A 15,093-nucleotide genomic window follows, 5' to 3' on the forward strand; every position below is an offset into this window, starting at 1 on the left:
TAGCTCACCACCATCTGCTCAAGGGCAATTAAGGATGGGCAATAAATTCTGGCCTCACCAATGACAACCACTTGCTGCGACTGTGTTAAACAAAAACTGGCTGCCTGACTCAGGTAAAATCTATCCATTTAAGGGATGTTTCACTGGGCGATGTTCTGGACTGGAACCAGTTCCATCAGAAGACAAAATGGGTGATGGTCCCATGGTCAGAGTGAAGGGCTTTACACCAGTGTTCCAATTGACTGGAATGCCAACCAACCCTGTTAATTGTGCTCATTCCAATATTATGCAGTCTAACTCTGTCAGTGCATTCCTCATAACACAAGAGCCGACAGAGGGATATAGACAGATTAGATTAGTGGGCAAAAGGGCAGCACGGTGGCGCAGTGGGTCAGCCCTGTTGCCTCATGGCACCAAGGTCCCAGGTTCGATCCCGGCTCTGGGTCACTTCGTGTGGAGTTTGCACATTCTCCCCGTGTTTGCGTGGGTTTGGCCCCCACAACCCAAAAATGTGCAGGCTAAGTGGATTTCCATGCTAAATTGCCCCTTAATTGGAAAAATAAATGAATTGGGTACTCTAAATTTGTAAAAAAAAAAATTTAAATTTAAAAGATTAGTGGGCAAAAACTTGGCAGATGGAATGAAATGCAGGAAAATGTGAAGTTACGCACTCTGGTAGGAAGAATAAAGGAACTGAATATTATTTAAATAGAGAAAGACTACAGAAAACAGCAGCACAGAGGTATTTGAGGGTGCTCATGCATAAATCACAAAAAGGCCAGCATACAAGTTCAGCAGGTAATTGGAAAGGCAAATGGAATATTGGCCTTTATTTCAAAGGGAATGGAGTACAAAAATAGGGAAGTCCTGCTAAAACTATACAAGGCATTAGTTAGACCACACCTGGAATACTGTGAACAGTTATGATCCCTTTATCTAGGACAAGATATACTAGCATTGTAGGCAGTGCAGAGAATGTTCGCGAAATTGATCCCAGGTATGGAGGGATTTTCTTATGAGGAGAGGTGAAGTAGATTGGGGCTGTACTCATTTGAGTTTAAAAGAATGAAAGCTGACCTTATTGAGACATATAGGATTCTCAGGGGGCTTAACCGGGTAGATGCTGAGAGGACGTTTCCTCCTATGGGAAAATCTAGGACCAGGGGGCAGAATCTCAGAGTAAGGGGTCATCCATTTCATAGAATCATAGAATTTACAGTGCAGAAGGAGGCCACTCGGACCATCGAGTCTGCACCGGCCCTTACAAAGAGCACCCTACTGAAGCCCATGTATCTATCCTATCTCCATAATCCAGTAACCTCCACTTAACATTTTTCAGACACTTAAGGGCAATTTAGCATGGCCAATCCACCTAACTGCAAATCTTTGGACTGTGGGAGGAAACTGGAGCACCCGGAGTAAACCCACGCAGACACGGGGAGAACGTGCAGACTCCGCATAGGCAGTGACCCAGCCGGGATTCGAACCTGGGATCCTGGAGCTGTGATGCAACTGTGCTAACCACTATGTTACCATGTTGCCCACTATTTAACTAAATGGGAACAAAGTCCCATACCAAGCATGTTTAGCCGCATGTTTCCCAGTGCTCGCAGTGCCGAGAAACGCAACTCACGTTTGATGAGGGGCCTCAACGGGAAGCGCGTGGCCAAAGCCGCACATGGCCCCGTTCGTACACTGAGGAACGCCACTCGCTGGAACTCCTCAGTGTAGCGAGAGATGGGGACACCATTTTTAAATTGCATCCCGATCCCCAAGGCCCCCGAAACGACCACCCCAACGCACTACAGGAGGGTCCCCTCAACCCACCAAGACCTGCACAGGGCACTCCTGGGCCAATCGTACCCACGCAAAAAATGCTAGCTTGGCACCTTGGCAGTGCCAACCTCACAGTGCCATCTGGGCACCTTGGCAGCACCAGGCTGGCACCCAGGTGGCACTGCCAGGGTGGCAGGCTGGCACTGCTAGGGTGCCCAGGTGGCACCAGCAGCATCAGGGCACCACCCTGCCCAATGAGCATGCACCTGAGGGCCTCCAATCTCCTGGGATACCCCCAGTTTGTGAAGATCAGTACTGACCAATACACCCCCGAGGTCTCCGGAGGTCTTAAGACAGAGATGAGAAGGAATTTCTTCTATCAGAGGGTAGTGAATCTGTGGAATCTTTACTGCAGAGGGTTATAGAGGCTTGGTCGTTAAGTATGTTCAAGGCTAACGGGAGTGAGGTGGGGGAGGGGCTGCGGCCATCGGAGCCTGGCAGAACAGGGTCCGAGTGGTCGAGCCGGGGTGGAAAGTTGGGGGGAAGGAACCAAGGTTGGGGGGGGGGGGGGAATTGTACACGAAGCGGTGGACAGGAGGAGTTGGAGAGGGGGGAGGTGGTGTTTACAACTCTTGGGTATCATGTACGGTACTCTTTCAGAGGTTGGATGGTGTTGAGTGGGGGTGGGGGGTGGACTCTTTAGGTCCCGGGCTCCTTTTTCTTTTTCTCCTTTTTTTTTTGTTTCTACCGTGGGAGAGTTTGTTTTATTGGATGCATATATTGACAGGTGGGCCGTTGTTTGGGGTGGTGGGAGGATGGGATTGTTGTTATTGTTAAGGGGATTGATTTTGTAATTGTTACCGTTTACTGTCTGTGGGTGGGGTTGAGAGTTTGGCTCAAGATAGAATCGGAGCTTGATGGGAAATAGAATGTCAAATCAAGATAGAATCGGAGCTTGCTGGGAAATAGCATGTCAAAGCTTCGTGTAAAATGTGTACGTGACTTTCGAGATGAATCGCTTCTGCTTTTGCACTAGACAGTCAGCAATACCAGGACGCAGCTGAGGGAATGGGTTCCTCATTCTAAAGATAATAATAATTTAGCTGAGAGCAACAGAATGTGTCCCTAACTTGGGCCTCGAAGGAGGGCCGTCCTCAGAAAAGGGACATTGTCATACTGTATATAATCTACTGTCGAATGTACTAATATTGGCTTGCTGCTGTGCTCCCCCGAAGTACAGTGGTGCAGCCCCGGCCGTGAATAAACGTACGTTGAAGTGACTTGGTGTTCGATTGATCATTTCATCCGGACTGAGAATAGCGAATTCTCAGGATGTAAATTTTGAAGGATAATGTGAAAATGGAGAATAAAAACATTTTTAAAAAAGTATGTTCAAGGCTGAGATAAACAGAATGTTAATCAGTAAGGGAATCAGGGGTTATGGGGATAAGGCGGGAAATTGGGGTTGAGGATTATATGAGATCAGACATGGTCTCCTTGAATTGCAGAATAGACACGATCTGCTAAGTGGCCTACTTCTGCACTTATGTCTTATGGTCTCCTGTGGACTGGCACACACAAGCACAACTGTCCCATTTCACATGGCTTATCCAAAGGCACTGTACAATTATTGCATAAATATAGCCTTCAAGTGTTCGAAACTACTGGATATTTCCCACAATGTTTTTCCGTTGTGCTTGATCCATGAAACACCCTTTTAAAAAAGCAATGAAGGGCAGCATGGTGGCATAGTGGTCAACACTGCAGCCTCATGGCGCCAAGGTCCCAGGTTCGATCCCGGCTCTGGGTGACTGTCCGTGTGGAGTTTGCGCATTCTCCCCGTGTTTGCGTGGGTTTGGCCCCCACAACCCAAAGATGTGCAGGGTAGGTAAATGAAATGAAATGAAAATCGCTTATTGTCACAAGTCGGCTTCAAATGAAGTTACTGTGAAAAGCCCCTAGTCGCCACATTCTGGCACCTGTTCGGGGAGGCTGATACGGGAATTGAACCGTGCTGCTAGTCTGCCTCGGTCTGCTTTAAAAGCCAGCTATTTAGCCCTGTGCGAAACCAGCCCCTCCACCAACCAGGTGGATTGGCCATGCTAAATTGCCCCTTAATTGGAAAAAATGAATTGGGTACTCTAAATTATTATTTTTTTAATGTATACAAATACAACAGCCTATATCCATGCAGGACTCGAAAATGTCATTTTTGATCCATCTGACCAGTCCCACAATTCAAAATGAGGATGCATAATTCACTACCCATATCCCTTAAAAGATGCTGAAATACATTTCCTAGGCTGCTGGCTACTCTCCAATAAATTGTCTAAGTTATTTTTATTCATTCTATTTATCCAGTGAGCAGGTTATCTATCCACTTATGCATTGAGCAAGTTGACACTTTTTGACACAAGAACAGAAGCTTCACTGTTGCACTACGCATTTTCCAAATGAATCAAAAAATTGGCAATGCGTTATTGGATGGGTAAATGTACAGCATGGTACAGTGCTGAACTCCATACCCTAGGCAACCCAAGGGTCAATCTCCAGGTTATACCTCATTCAGGTTAGTAGTACAGTCTCTATTCCTGGTCTTAGGGAGGAGGGAAAGACACTATTTACCAAGATCGCACCCCTAATCATAATTTAGTGGACCTTGTTTGAAAGTGTGCGCTTGCATGCTTGTGCTCTCAACATCCAAATATTCTGACAACACTCACTGTCTTAAGAAATAATCACATCTGTACAGTAGTGCCTCAGGACATCCCGAAGAGCATTAAAGCCAAAGACATAATTTCTAAAATGTAGTCACGGTAGGTCAAATTCAACCAGATTTCAGATGACGCGCTCGTCAAAAATGCCCAACTTCAAGATGAGAAACCTGTCTTTGGCTTGGGGGGGATTACAAGGCTGTGCCCCTTTAAATATACCAGCCAAGGCAGAGAGTTATATTTTGCTAATATAAAAGTAAAATACTGTGGAGGCTGAAAATCTGAAACAAAATCAGAAAATACTGGATTAACTCAGTATATTTGCACTGTATGTTCTATGTTCTATGTTGATCTGGCAGCATCTGTTGAGTCCCTATGACTTCTTCAGAACTGAAGAGAGATAGAAATGTAATGGATTATATAGTTGGGGAGATGGGGTAAAACAGAAGGTCAGCAATAGGCCGGAGCTATGGATAGATTGACAAAGATGTCATGGACATAAGACAAAGGGGGTGTAAATGGTGACATTAAGGACTAAATATACATTAATGATTTAGATGAGGGAACAAAATGTAATATCTCCAAATTTGCAGCTGACACAAAGTTGGGTGGGAGGGTGAACAGTGAGGAAAATGCAGAGGTGCTTCAGTGTGATTTGGACAAGTTGAGTGAGTGGGCAAATGAATGGCAGATGCAGTATAATTTGGATAAATGGAAGGTTAAATGGATAAATACAGGGTTGGTTTAGCACAGGGCTAAATCGCTGGCTTTGAAAGCAGACCAAGGCGGGCCAGCAGCACGGTTCAATTCCCGTACCAGCCTCCCTGAACAGTGGCGACTAGGGGCTTTTCACAGTAACTTCATTTGAAGCCTACTTGTGACAATAAGCGATTTTCATTTTCAGGTTATCCACTTTGATAGCAAAGGGAAAGCAGACTATTATCTGAATGGCCAAAAATTAGGAGAAGGAAATGTGCAATGAGATCTGGGTGTCCTCATATACCAGTTGCTGAAAGTAAGCATGTAGCAGCAGGCAGTAAAGAAGGCGAATGGTATGTTGGCCTTCATAGCGAGGATTCGAGTACAGCAGCAGGGATGTCTTGCTGCAATTATACACGGCCTTGGTGAGGCCACACCTGGAATATTGTATGCAGTTTTGGTCTCTTTATCTGAGGAAGGATGTTCTTGCACTAGAGGGGAGTGCAGCAAAGGCTTACCATTCCTGGGATAGCAGGACAGACATATGAGGAGAGATTGAATCGATGAGGATTGTATTCACTGGAATTCAAAAATGAGGGGGGAATTCACAGAAACGTATAAAATTCTAACAGGACCAGATTGGGTAGATGCAAGGAGGATTTTCTGATGGCAGGCGTGTCCAGAACTAAGGGGTCAGAGTCTGAGAATACGGGATAGACCATTTGGGACTGAGATGAAGAGAAATTTCTTCACCCATGGAGTGGTCAGCCTGTGGAACTTGTGAGCACAAAAAGCAGTTGAGGCCAAGACATTGTATGTTTTCAAGAGGCAGTTAGTTATAGCATTGGGGCTGATGGAATCAAAGGATATGGAATGGGGGGTGATGGAGGGAGGGGGGGGTGATGGAGGGAGGGGGGGATGGGGGGGATGAAGGGGGGGGGAATGTAGGGAGGGAGGGATCGAGGGGGGGGGAAAATCGAAGGAGGGGGGATCGAGGGAGGGGGGGATCGAGGGAGGGGGAGGGGGGGATCGAGGGAGGGGGGAGGGGGGATCGAGGGAGGGGGAGGGGAGAATCGAGGGAGGGGGAGGGGGGATCGAGGGAGGGGGAGGGGAGAATCGAGGGAGGGGGATCGAGGGAGGGGGAGGGGGGATCGAGGGAGGGGGAGGGGGGATCGAGGGAGGGGGAGGGGGGATCGAGGGAGGGGGAGGGGGATCGAGGGAGGGGGAGGGGGGATCGAGGGAGGGGGAGGGGGGATCGAGGGAGGGGGAGGGGGGATCGAGGGAGGGGGAATCGAGGGGGGGAATCGAGGGGGGGGGAATCGAGGGAGGGGGGAATCGAGGGAGGGGGAATCGAGGGAGGGGGAATCGAGGGAGGGGGAATCGAGGGAGGGGGAGGGGGAATCGAGGGAGGGGGAGGGGGGATCGAGGGAGGGGGAGGGGGGATCGAGGGAGGGGGGGGATCGAGGGGGGGGGATCGAGGGGGGGGGGATCGAGGGGGGGGAGGGGGAGGGGGGGGAGGGGGAGTCGAGGGAGGGGGGGATCGAGGGAGGGGGGATCAAGGGAGGGGGGATCGAGGGAGGGGGATCGAGGGAGGGGGGATCGAGGGAGGGGGAGGGGGGATCGAGGGGAGGGGGGGGATCGAGGGAGGGGGAGGGGGGGGATCGAGGGAGGGGGAGGGGGGGATCGAGGGAGGGGGAGGGGGGGGATCGAGGGAGGGGGGTCGAGGGAGGGGGGATCGAGGGAGGGGGAGGGGGGGATCGAGGGAGGGGGAGGGGGAGGGGGGATCGAGGGAGGGGGGATCGAGGGAGGGGGGGATCGAGGGAGGGGGAGGGGGGGATCGAGGGAGGGGGAGGGGGGGATCGAGGGAGGGGGAGGGGGGGATCGAGGGAGGGGGAGGGGGGGGATCGAGGGAGGGGGGAGGGGGGGATCGGGGAGGGGGGGGATCGAGGGAGGGGGAGGGGGGGATCGAGGGAGGGGGAGGATCGAGGGAGGGGGAGGGGGGGATCGACGGAGGGGGAGGGGGGGGGATCGACGGAGGGGGAGGGGGGGGATCGACGGAGGGGGAGGGGGGGGATCGACGGAGGGGGAGGGGGGGGGATCGACGGAGGGGGAGGGGGGGGATCGACGGAGGGGGAGGGGGGATCGAGGGGGGGGTAGGGTAGGAGGGGAGGGGCGCGGCACGGCAATAACGAACAAGAGCAGTTGGCAGTTTGACCACACCAAGTGAGCGGTCACTGACGGGCCGAGGGCCAGAGCCAGAGCCCTCCCTCACCTCGCGGCTCACGCTGGAATCGTGGAGGTAATTCTCCGAGATGAGCTGGTCGAACACCAGGTTGAGCTCGGTTTTGAAATTCTCGTCGTCCGTCGCCCTGATGGTGAAGAGTTTGCTGTAGAAGCGGTGGAAATCGCAGTCCGGGGGGCGCGGGGGTGTAAGATGATGCTGCTGCCGCCGCCACGGCCGCTTTCTCCCTCTGCCCTTCCTCAGCAGCCATGGCCATCCCCATTGACTCACTTCCTTCAACCGCGCTCCTCTCTATGGTAACGCGCCACGCAACCAACTACTTCTTCCGGGTCAAAGGGCTCATGTCTCCTCTTCTCCCCCCCCCCTTCTCCCCACCCCCCCCCCCCCCCCCCCCCCCCCCCCTTCTCCCCCCCCCCCCCCCCCCCCACGTACAATTGAGGAAAGTTTCACTCTTCATTGTTATTTTTTGGTCAGGGCACAAGAGGTTCAATCCCTTTTTGTTCTCACCCCTTCCATGGCAGAGAGGTTGCCAGGTTGGGCATGATTTATGGAGGAAATGGGCAGCACGGTAGCACAGTGGTTAGCACTATGGCTTCACAGCTCCAGGGTCTCAGGTTTGATTCCAACTTGGGTCACTGTGCGGAGTCTGCATGTTCTCCCCGTGCCTGCGTGGGTTTCCTCCGGGTGCTCCGGTTTCCTCCCACAAATCTCAAAAGATGTGCTGTTAGGTAAATTGGACATTCTGAATTCTCCCTCAGTGTACCTGAACAGGCGCCGGAGTGTGGCAATTAGGGGATTTTCACAATAACTGCATTGCAGTGTTAATGTAAGCCAACTTGTGACAATAAAGATTATTATTATATATGCACTGCATGTGTACAAGGAGGATTTAATGTAAGTTTTAGTTTTTGTGAATGCTTTTGAGTGTGTTATTAGGAGCTCCCCCCCCCCCCCCCCCCCCCCCCCCCCCCCCGGGTTGGACGTCAGTGGCAAAGGTTTATTCATTTATCAAGGTTTATTCGTTTATAACCATTATTCTTCTCTATAACAAAGTCTTACAACTCCAGGTGTCCAATAGGTTTATTTGGAATCACTAGCTTTCGGAGTATGGCTCCTTCATCAGGTGAATCACCTGGGTGACTGGTGAATAACCTGATGAAGGGGCTGTCCTCCGAAAGCTAATAATTCCAAATAAACTTGTTGTACTTTAACCTGGTGTTGTAAGACTTCTTACTGTGCCCACCCCAGTCCAACACCGGCATCTCCACATCATTATTCTTCTCAGTCGAGTATGGAAAAAAAAATTTTTTTCTTTGAATTTAGAGTGCCCAATTCTTTTATTTTCCGAATAAGGGGCAGTTTAGCGTTGCAAATCCACCTACCTACCCTGCATATCTTTTTGGGTTGTGGGGGGTGAGACCCACGCAGACACGGGGAGAGTGTGCAAACTCCACGCGGACGGTGACCCGGGCCGGCATCGAACCTGGATCCTTGGGCTGTGAGGCAGCAGTGCTAACCACTGTGTCAGATCAAACCTGGCTCTGATTCTGAGTGTAACGAAGATGCGGTGTTCTGTAGGCTGGACTCTCTCCCAGAGACATGGAGGTCCTTCAGTCACTTAAGTCTGGGTGTGACCCACTCTCAGAGAAATGGTTTCTTTCGCCCACATGAAAAATGATCTCTCTTTTATAACCCATTCAAGTTTAGCTCCAAACGGTGGTGCAGTGGTTAGCACTGCTGCCTCAAGGCGCCGAGGTCCCAGGTTCAATCCCGGCTCTAGGTCACTGTCCGTGTGGGGTTTCTACATTCTCCCTGTGTTTGCGTGGATTTCGCCCCCACAACCCAAAGATGTGCAGGGTAGGTGGATTGGCCACGTTAATTTGCCCCTTAACTGGAAAAAATTAATTGGGTACTCTAAATTTATTTTTTTTAAAGTTTAGCTCCACAAATGTGTATTGTATTTTATAATTCCAGTTGACCTCTGGTTACAACATTACACTCCTCGTACATGATCCATCAAGGTAGCGAGTAGGCTTGACTGGGTGACTGGTGACTCTGGGTACTCCAGTTGGAGATAGTGGTGTCACTGTGTATTGTGCTTGCTCACTGTTACACTGTACCAGACCTGGTATATTTGGGTTCTGCTGCCAGGGCTTGCTGACTGTTACTTTGTGGCAGAGGAGATACAGTGTGTCCAGGTGCTTGGCAAATGATTTATGTTAATAATTTGATGTGTCAACAAACTATTGATGGCATACTGGACAAAATCATTTGTACGGGTGGTACACAGACCACCAAACTGCAGTGGTAATGTTGGGACGTGTTAACGAACATCTATGATTACGGGTAACTTTAATCTGCATATGGATTGGGTGAGTCAAATTAGACACAGTACAATAGAGGAGGAATTTCTGGAGGGTGTATAGGATGGTTTTCTGGACCAATACGTTGAGGAACCATCTTGTACTGGGACTGAATGGGCCGGTTAAGCGGGCCCGCGTGTTCGCGCACCTGAAGGGGCTCAAGGCGGACGTGGTTATGCTCCAGGAGACACACCTGAAGGTGGCAGACCAGGTAAGACTGAGGAAAGGGTGGGTAGGTCAGGTGTTTCACTCGGGGCTAGATGCCAAAAATCGAGGGGTGGCGATCTTGGTGGGAAAGAAGGTGTTATTCGAGGCGTCGAGCATTGTGGCAGACAATGGCGGTAGGTACATAATGGTAAGTGGTAAGTTGCACGGAGAGAGGGTGGTACTGGTCAATGTGTATGCTCTGAACTGGGCCGATGCAGGTTTCATGCGGCGTATGTTGGGTCGGATCCCAGACTTGGAAGTGGGGGGCCTGATAATGGGGGGAGACTTTAACACGGTGTTGGATCCGGCACTGGATCGCTCCAGGTCTAGGACGGGTAGGAAACCGGTGGCGGCTAGAGAGTTGAGGGGATTTATGGACCAAATGGAAGGGGTGGACCCTTGGAGATTTGCAAGGACGGGGGCGAGGGAATTTTCATTCTTCTCACATGTCCAAAAGGCTTATTCTCGAATCGACATTTTCATTTTGAGTAGGGCGCTGATAGCGAGAGTAGAGGATACTGAGTATTCGGCAATAGCAAGGTACTTGGAGACCAACGACAATGGGGAGGTCCGAGTGGGGATGGTATGGGAGGCACTGAAGGCGGTGGTGAGGGGAGAGCTGATCTCCATTAGGGCCCACAAGGAGCGGAGGGAGCGGGGGGAGAAGGAGAGGCTGGTGGGAGAGATGGTGAGGGTAGACAGGAGGTATGCGGAAGAGCCTGAGGAAGGATTGTTGAGGAAGAGGCGCAGCCTCCAGGCCGAATTCGACCTGGTGACCACCAGGAAGGCGGAGGTGCAGTGGAGGAAGGCCCAGGGGGCGGTCTACGAGTTTGGAGAAAAGGCAAGCCGGATGCTGGTGCATCAGCTTCCGAAACGGGACGCAGCTAGGGAGATCGGGAGAGTTAAGGACAAGGGAGGGAGCGTGGTGCGGAGTGGGGTTGGCATCAATGGGGTCTTCAGGGACTTCTACGAGGAATTGTACCGATTCGAGCCCCCATGGGAGGAGGGAGGGAAGGGCCGTTTCCTGGACCAATTGAGGTTTCCAAAGGTGGAAGAGGGACTGGTGGCGGGACTGGGGGCCCCGATTGGGCTGGAGGAGCTGATCAAAGGGATAGAAAGCAAGCAGGCGGGGAAGGCACCAGGGCCGGATGGTTTCCCGGTCGAGTTCGATAAAAAATATATGGACCTGTTGGGCCCGCTGTTAGTTAGGACCTTTAATGAGGCAAGGGAGGGGGGGGCTTTACCCCCGACGATGTCCCGGGCACTGATCTCCTTGATCCTGAAGCGGGACAAGGATCCCCTGCAGTGTGGGTCTTACAGACCGATTTCCTTGCTAATTGTAGATGCCAAGGTGCTGGCGAAGGTCTTAGCCATGAGGATTGAGGATTGTGTGCCGCAGATCATCCATGAAGACCAGACGGGGTTTGTGAAGGGGAGGCAGTTGAACGCGAATGTGCGGAGGCTCCTGAACGTTATCATGATGCCGGCGAGGGAGGGGGAGGCGGAGATAGTGGTGGCGATGGACGCTGAGAAAGCCTTCGATAGGGTAGAGTGGGGGTACCTGTGGGAGGTGCTGAAGAGGTTCGGGTTTGGGGAGGGGTTTGTCAGGTGGGTAGGCTTTTGTATGAGGTCCCGATGGCGAGTGTGGCCACAAATAGGAGGAGGTCCGAGTACTTTCGGTTGCACCGAGAGATGAGACAGGGGTCCCCCCTGCTCTTCGCACTGGCGATTGAACCCCTGGCTATGGCACTGCGAGAGTCGAGGAACTGGAGTGGGTTTGTGCGGGGTGGGGAGGAGCATAGGGTGTCGCTGTATGCGGACGACCTGCTGCTGTATGTGGTGGACCCGGTGGGAGGAATGCCAGAGGTAATGAGGATCCTTAGGGAATTCGGGGACTTTTCGGGGTACAAGCTCAATATGGGGAAGAGCGAGCTGTTCGTAGTTCAGCTAGGGGACCAGGAGAGGGGGATTGGCGAGCTCCCACTAAAAAGGGTGGAGAGGAGCTTCAGATATTTGGGAGTCCAGGAGCTGGGGGGCCCTGCATAGGCTTAACTTTACAAGGCTGGTGGAGCAAATGGAGGAGGAGTTCAAGAGGTGGGACGCGATGCCGCTGTCCTTGGCGGGTCGGGTGCAGTCAATCAAAATGACGGTGCTCCCAAGGTTTTTGTTCCTGTTCCAGTGCCTCCCCGTGTTTATCCCGAAGGCTTTTTACAGGCGGGTTAACAGGAGTATAATGGGGTTTGTGTGGGCGCGAGGGACTCCGAGGGTGAGAAGGGTGTTCCTGGAGTGGAGTAGAGATAGGGGGATGCTGGCGCTGCCCAACCTCTGTGGGTACTACTGGGCCGCCAATGCGACGATGGTGCGCAAGTGGGTGATGGAGGGGGAGGGGGCTGCATGGAAGAGGCTGGAGACGACGTCCTGTGTGGGTACGAATCTGGGGGCACTGGCAATGGCGCCGCTGCCGCTCCCTCCAAGGAGGTATACCACGAGCCCAGTGGTGGTGGCGGCCCTCAAAATTTGGGGGCAGTGGAGGCGGCATAGGGGGGAAGTTGGGCCTCGGCGTGGACCCCATTACGGGGGAACCACCGGTTCGCCCCAGGAAGAACAGGTGGAGGGTTTTCGGGGTGGCACAGCGCAGGGATACGAAAGTTGGGGGACCTGTTTGTGGACGGGAAGTTCGCGAGCTTGGGTAGGCTGGAGGAGAAGTATGGGCTCCCCCCGGGGAACACCTTCAGGTACTTACAGGTAAGGGCGTTTGGCAGACGGCAGGTGGTGGAATTCTCGCGGCTACTGCCACACACAGAATAGGACAGGGTGCTCTCAGGGGGGTGGGTGGGAGTGGGGAAGATCTCGGAAACTTACCAGGTGATGCAGGAGGAGGAGGAGGCCTCGGTGGTGGAGTTGAAAGGTAAGTGGGAGAAGGAGTTGGGAGAGGAGATCGAAGAGGGGACGTGGGCAGATGCCCTAGGGAGGGTGAATTCTTCCTCTTCGTGCGCTAGGCTCAGCCTCATACAGTTTAAGGTGCTGCACAGGGCACACATGACCGATAGAAGGATGAGCCGGTTCTTGGGGGGTGAGGACAAGTGTGTTAGGTGCTCAGGGAGCCCAGCAAATCACACCCATATGTTCTGGGCATGCCCAGCACTGGAGGAATTTTGGAAGGGCGTAGTGAGGACGGTGTCGAGGGTGGTAGGATCCAGGGTCAAACCGGGCTGGGGGCTCGCAATATTTGGGGTGGCAGAGGAGCCGGGAGTGCAGGAGGCGAAAGAGGCCGGAATTCTGGCCTTTGCATCCCTGGTAGCCCGGCGAAGGATTCTCCTTCAGTGATAAGATGCAAGTGTGGAATCCTGGATCAGCGATATGGCGGGGTTCATTAAATGGAGAGGGTGAAATTCGCCTTGAGAGGGTCGGTACAAGGGTTCTTTAGGCGGTGGCAACCGTTTTTAGACTTTCTGGCAGACCAATAGACATTGGTCAATGGCAGCAGCAGCTCGGGGGGTGGGGGGGGGGTTTACTTTATTTTTGTTTATGTTATTTACACTGGAGGGTCTGAGGGGGTGTATACACCTGTTGTGTTAAGTCGGGGTGTTAATGTTAATTTATTATTTATGTACGGGAGGGGAGGGGTTTGGGGGGTTGCTTTTTTAGATTGTGTTTTGTACTTAACCCTGTTGGGTTCTTTTTTCTTTCTCATTTTTTTGTTGATATTTTATGAAAACCTTTAATTAAAAAAAATTTTTTTTAAAGAGATGGGCAATAAATACTCCACTTGCCAGTGACAACCACATCCCATGAATGAATTTTTAAAAATGGACTGCATCAGTTGCTTCACAGCTCCAGGGTCCCAGGTTCGATTCCGGCTTGGGTCACTGTCCGTGTGGAGTTTGCACATTCTCCCCGTGTCTGCGTGAGTTTCCTCCCACAGACCAAAGATGTGCAGGTTAGGTGGATTGGCCATGATAAATTGTCCTTAGTGTCCCAAAAAAAAGGTTAGGTGTGGTTACTGGGTTACGGGGGCCTTTAGGTCTGGGCAGTCGATTGGAACAGGATTGAGTTTAGCTGTGATATCCCTCATAATTAAGTGGCATTCACTGAGTATATTCTCAGCTGGAATATCCATTTTGAGTTAAGTACACAACACAAGAATGAGGAGTCGGAGTAGGCCATTTGGCTCCTCGAGCCTGCTCCACCATTCGATAAGATCATGGCTGATTGTGACCTCAACTTTCTTGTCTGCCCTACATAACCCTTGACTCCCTTGAAGATCAAAAATCTAATTAACGCTGCCTTGAACATATTTAATGACCGAGTCTCCACTGCTCTCTGGGGAAGAGAGCATAGACTAACGACCCTCTGAGAGAGAAAAAACTTTCCTCATCTAAGTCTTAAATGGGCAGCCTCTTATTTTTAAACTGTGACCCCTAATTCTAGATTCTCCCACAAGAGGAAACATCCTCTCCTCATCCACCCTGTCAAGACCCCTTAGGATTCTGTGTCAAGAAGATCACTTCTGAACTGCAATGGATATAGGCTCAACCTACTCAACTTTCCTTCATGAGATAACCTCTTTATCCCACTAACTAGTCAAGCAAACCTACTCTGAACTACTTCTAATGGAATTATGTCCTTATGTTAGGAGACTAAAACTGTACACAGTATTCCAGATGTAGTCTAACCATGTTCAGCTGTAGCCACTTATCAACTTTTATACTCAATTCTCCTTGCAGTAAAAGCCAACATTCAATTTGACTTCCTAATCACATGCTGTACCTGCAGAGTAACTTTCTGTGGTCCATGTACCAGGATACCCAGATCCCAAGTACTGTGTTCTGCATTCTCTCTCCATTCAAATAATACTGCTTTTCTTTCCTTCCTGCCAAAGTGGGCAAGTTCACCTTTTCCCACATTATGCTCCATCTGACAAATCTGTGGCCACTCAGTTAACCTATCTAAATTTGTAGACTCCTTCTGTCCTCTTGACAACTTATTTTCCCACCTACCTTTGTGTCATTGGCAAATTTAGCAACCAAATATTCGCTGCCTTCATCGAGTCATTGATATTTGTTGCAGGTAGTTGAGGCCCAAGCAGTGA

General features: G+C 51.3%; 1 protein-coding gene across 2 annotated transcripts in view; it reads right to left on the bottom strand.

The window, feature by feature from the left end:
* Positions 1–7,686, bottom strand: part of LOC140386877 (HEAT repeat-containing protein 6-like) — a 76,238-nt gene extending 68,552 nt beyond the window's left edge. The window contains exon 1 of one of the 2 annotated variants that reach the window (XM_072469695.1): positions 7,462–7,686. The gene's annotated coding sequence lies outside the window, so the exon portion shown is untranslated. The remainder of the gene's footprint in view (positions 1–7,461) is intronic. The other variant, XM_072469694.1, reaches the window with a different exon arrangement.
* Positions 7,687–15,093: the final 7,407 nt, after the last annotated feature.

Source organism: Scyliorhinus torazame, chromosome 12 (assembly GCF_047496885.1).
Source record: "Scyliorhinus torazame isolate Kashiwa2021f chromosome 12, sScyTor2.1, whole genome shotgun sequence".
NCBI lineage: Eukaryota > Metazoa > Chordata > Chondrichthyes > Carcharhiniformes > Scyliorhinidae > Scyliorhinus > Scyliorhinus torazame.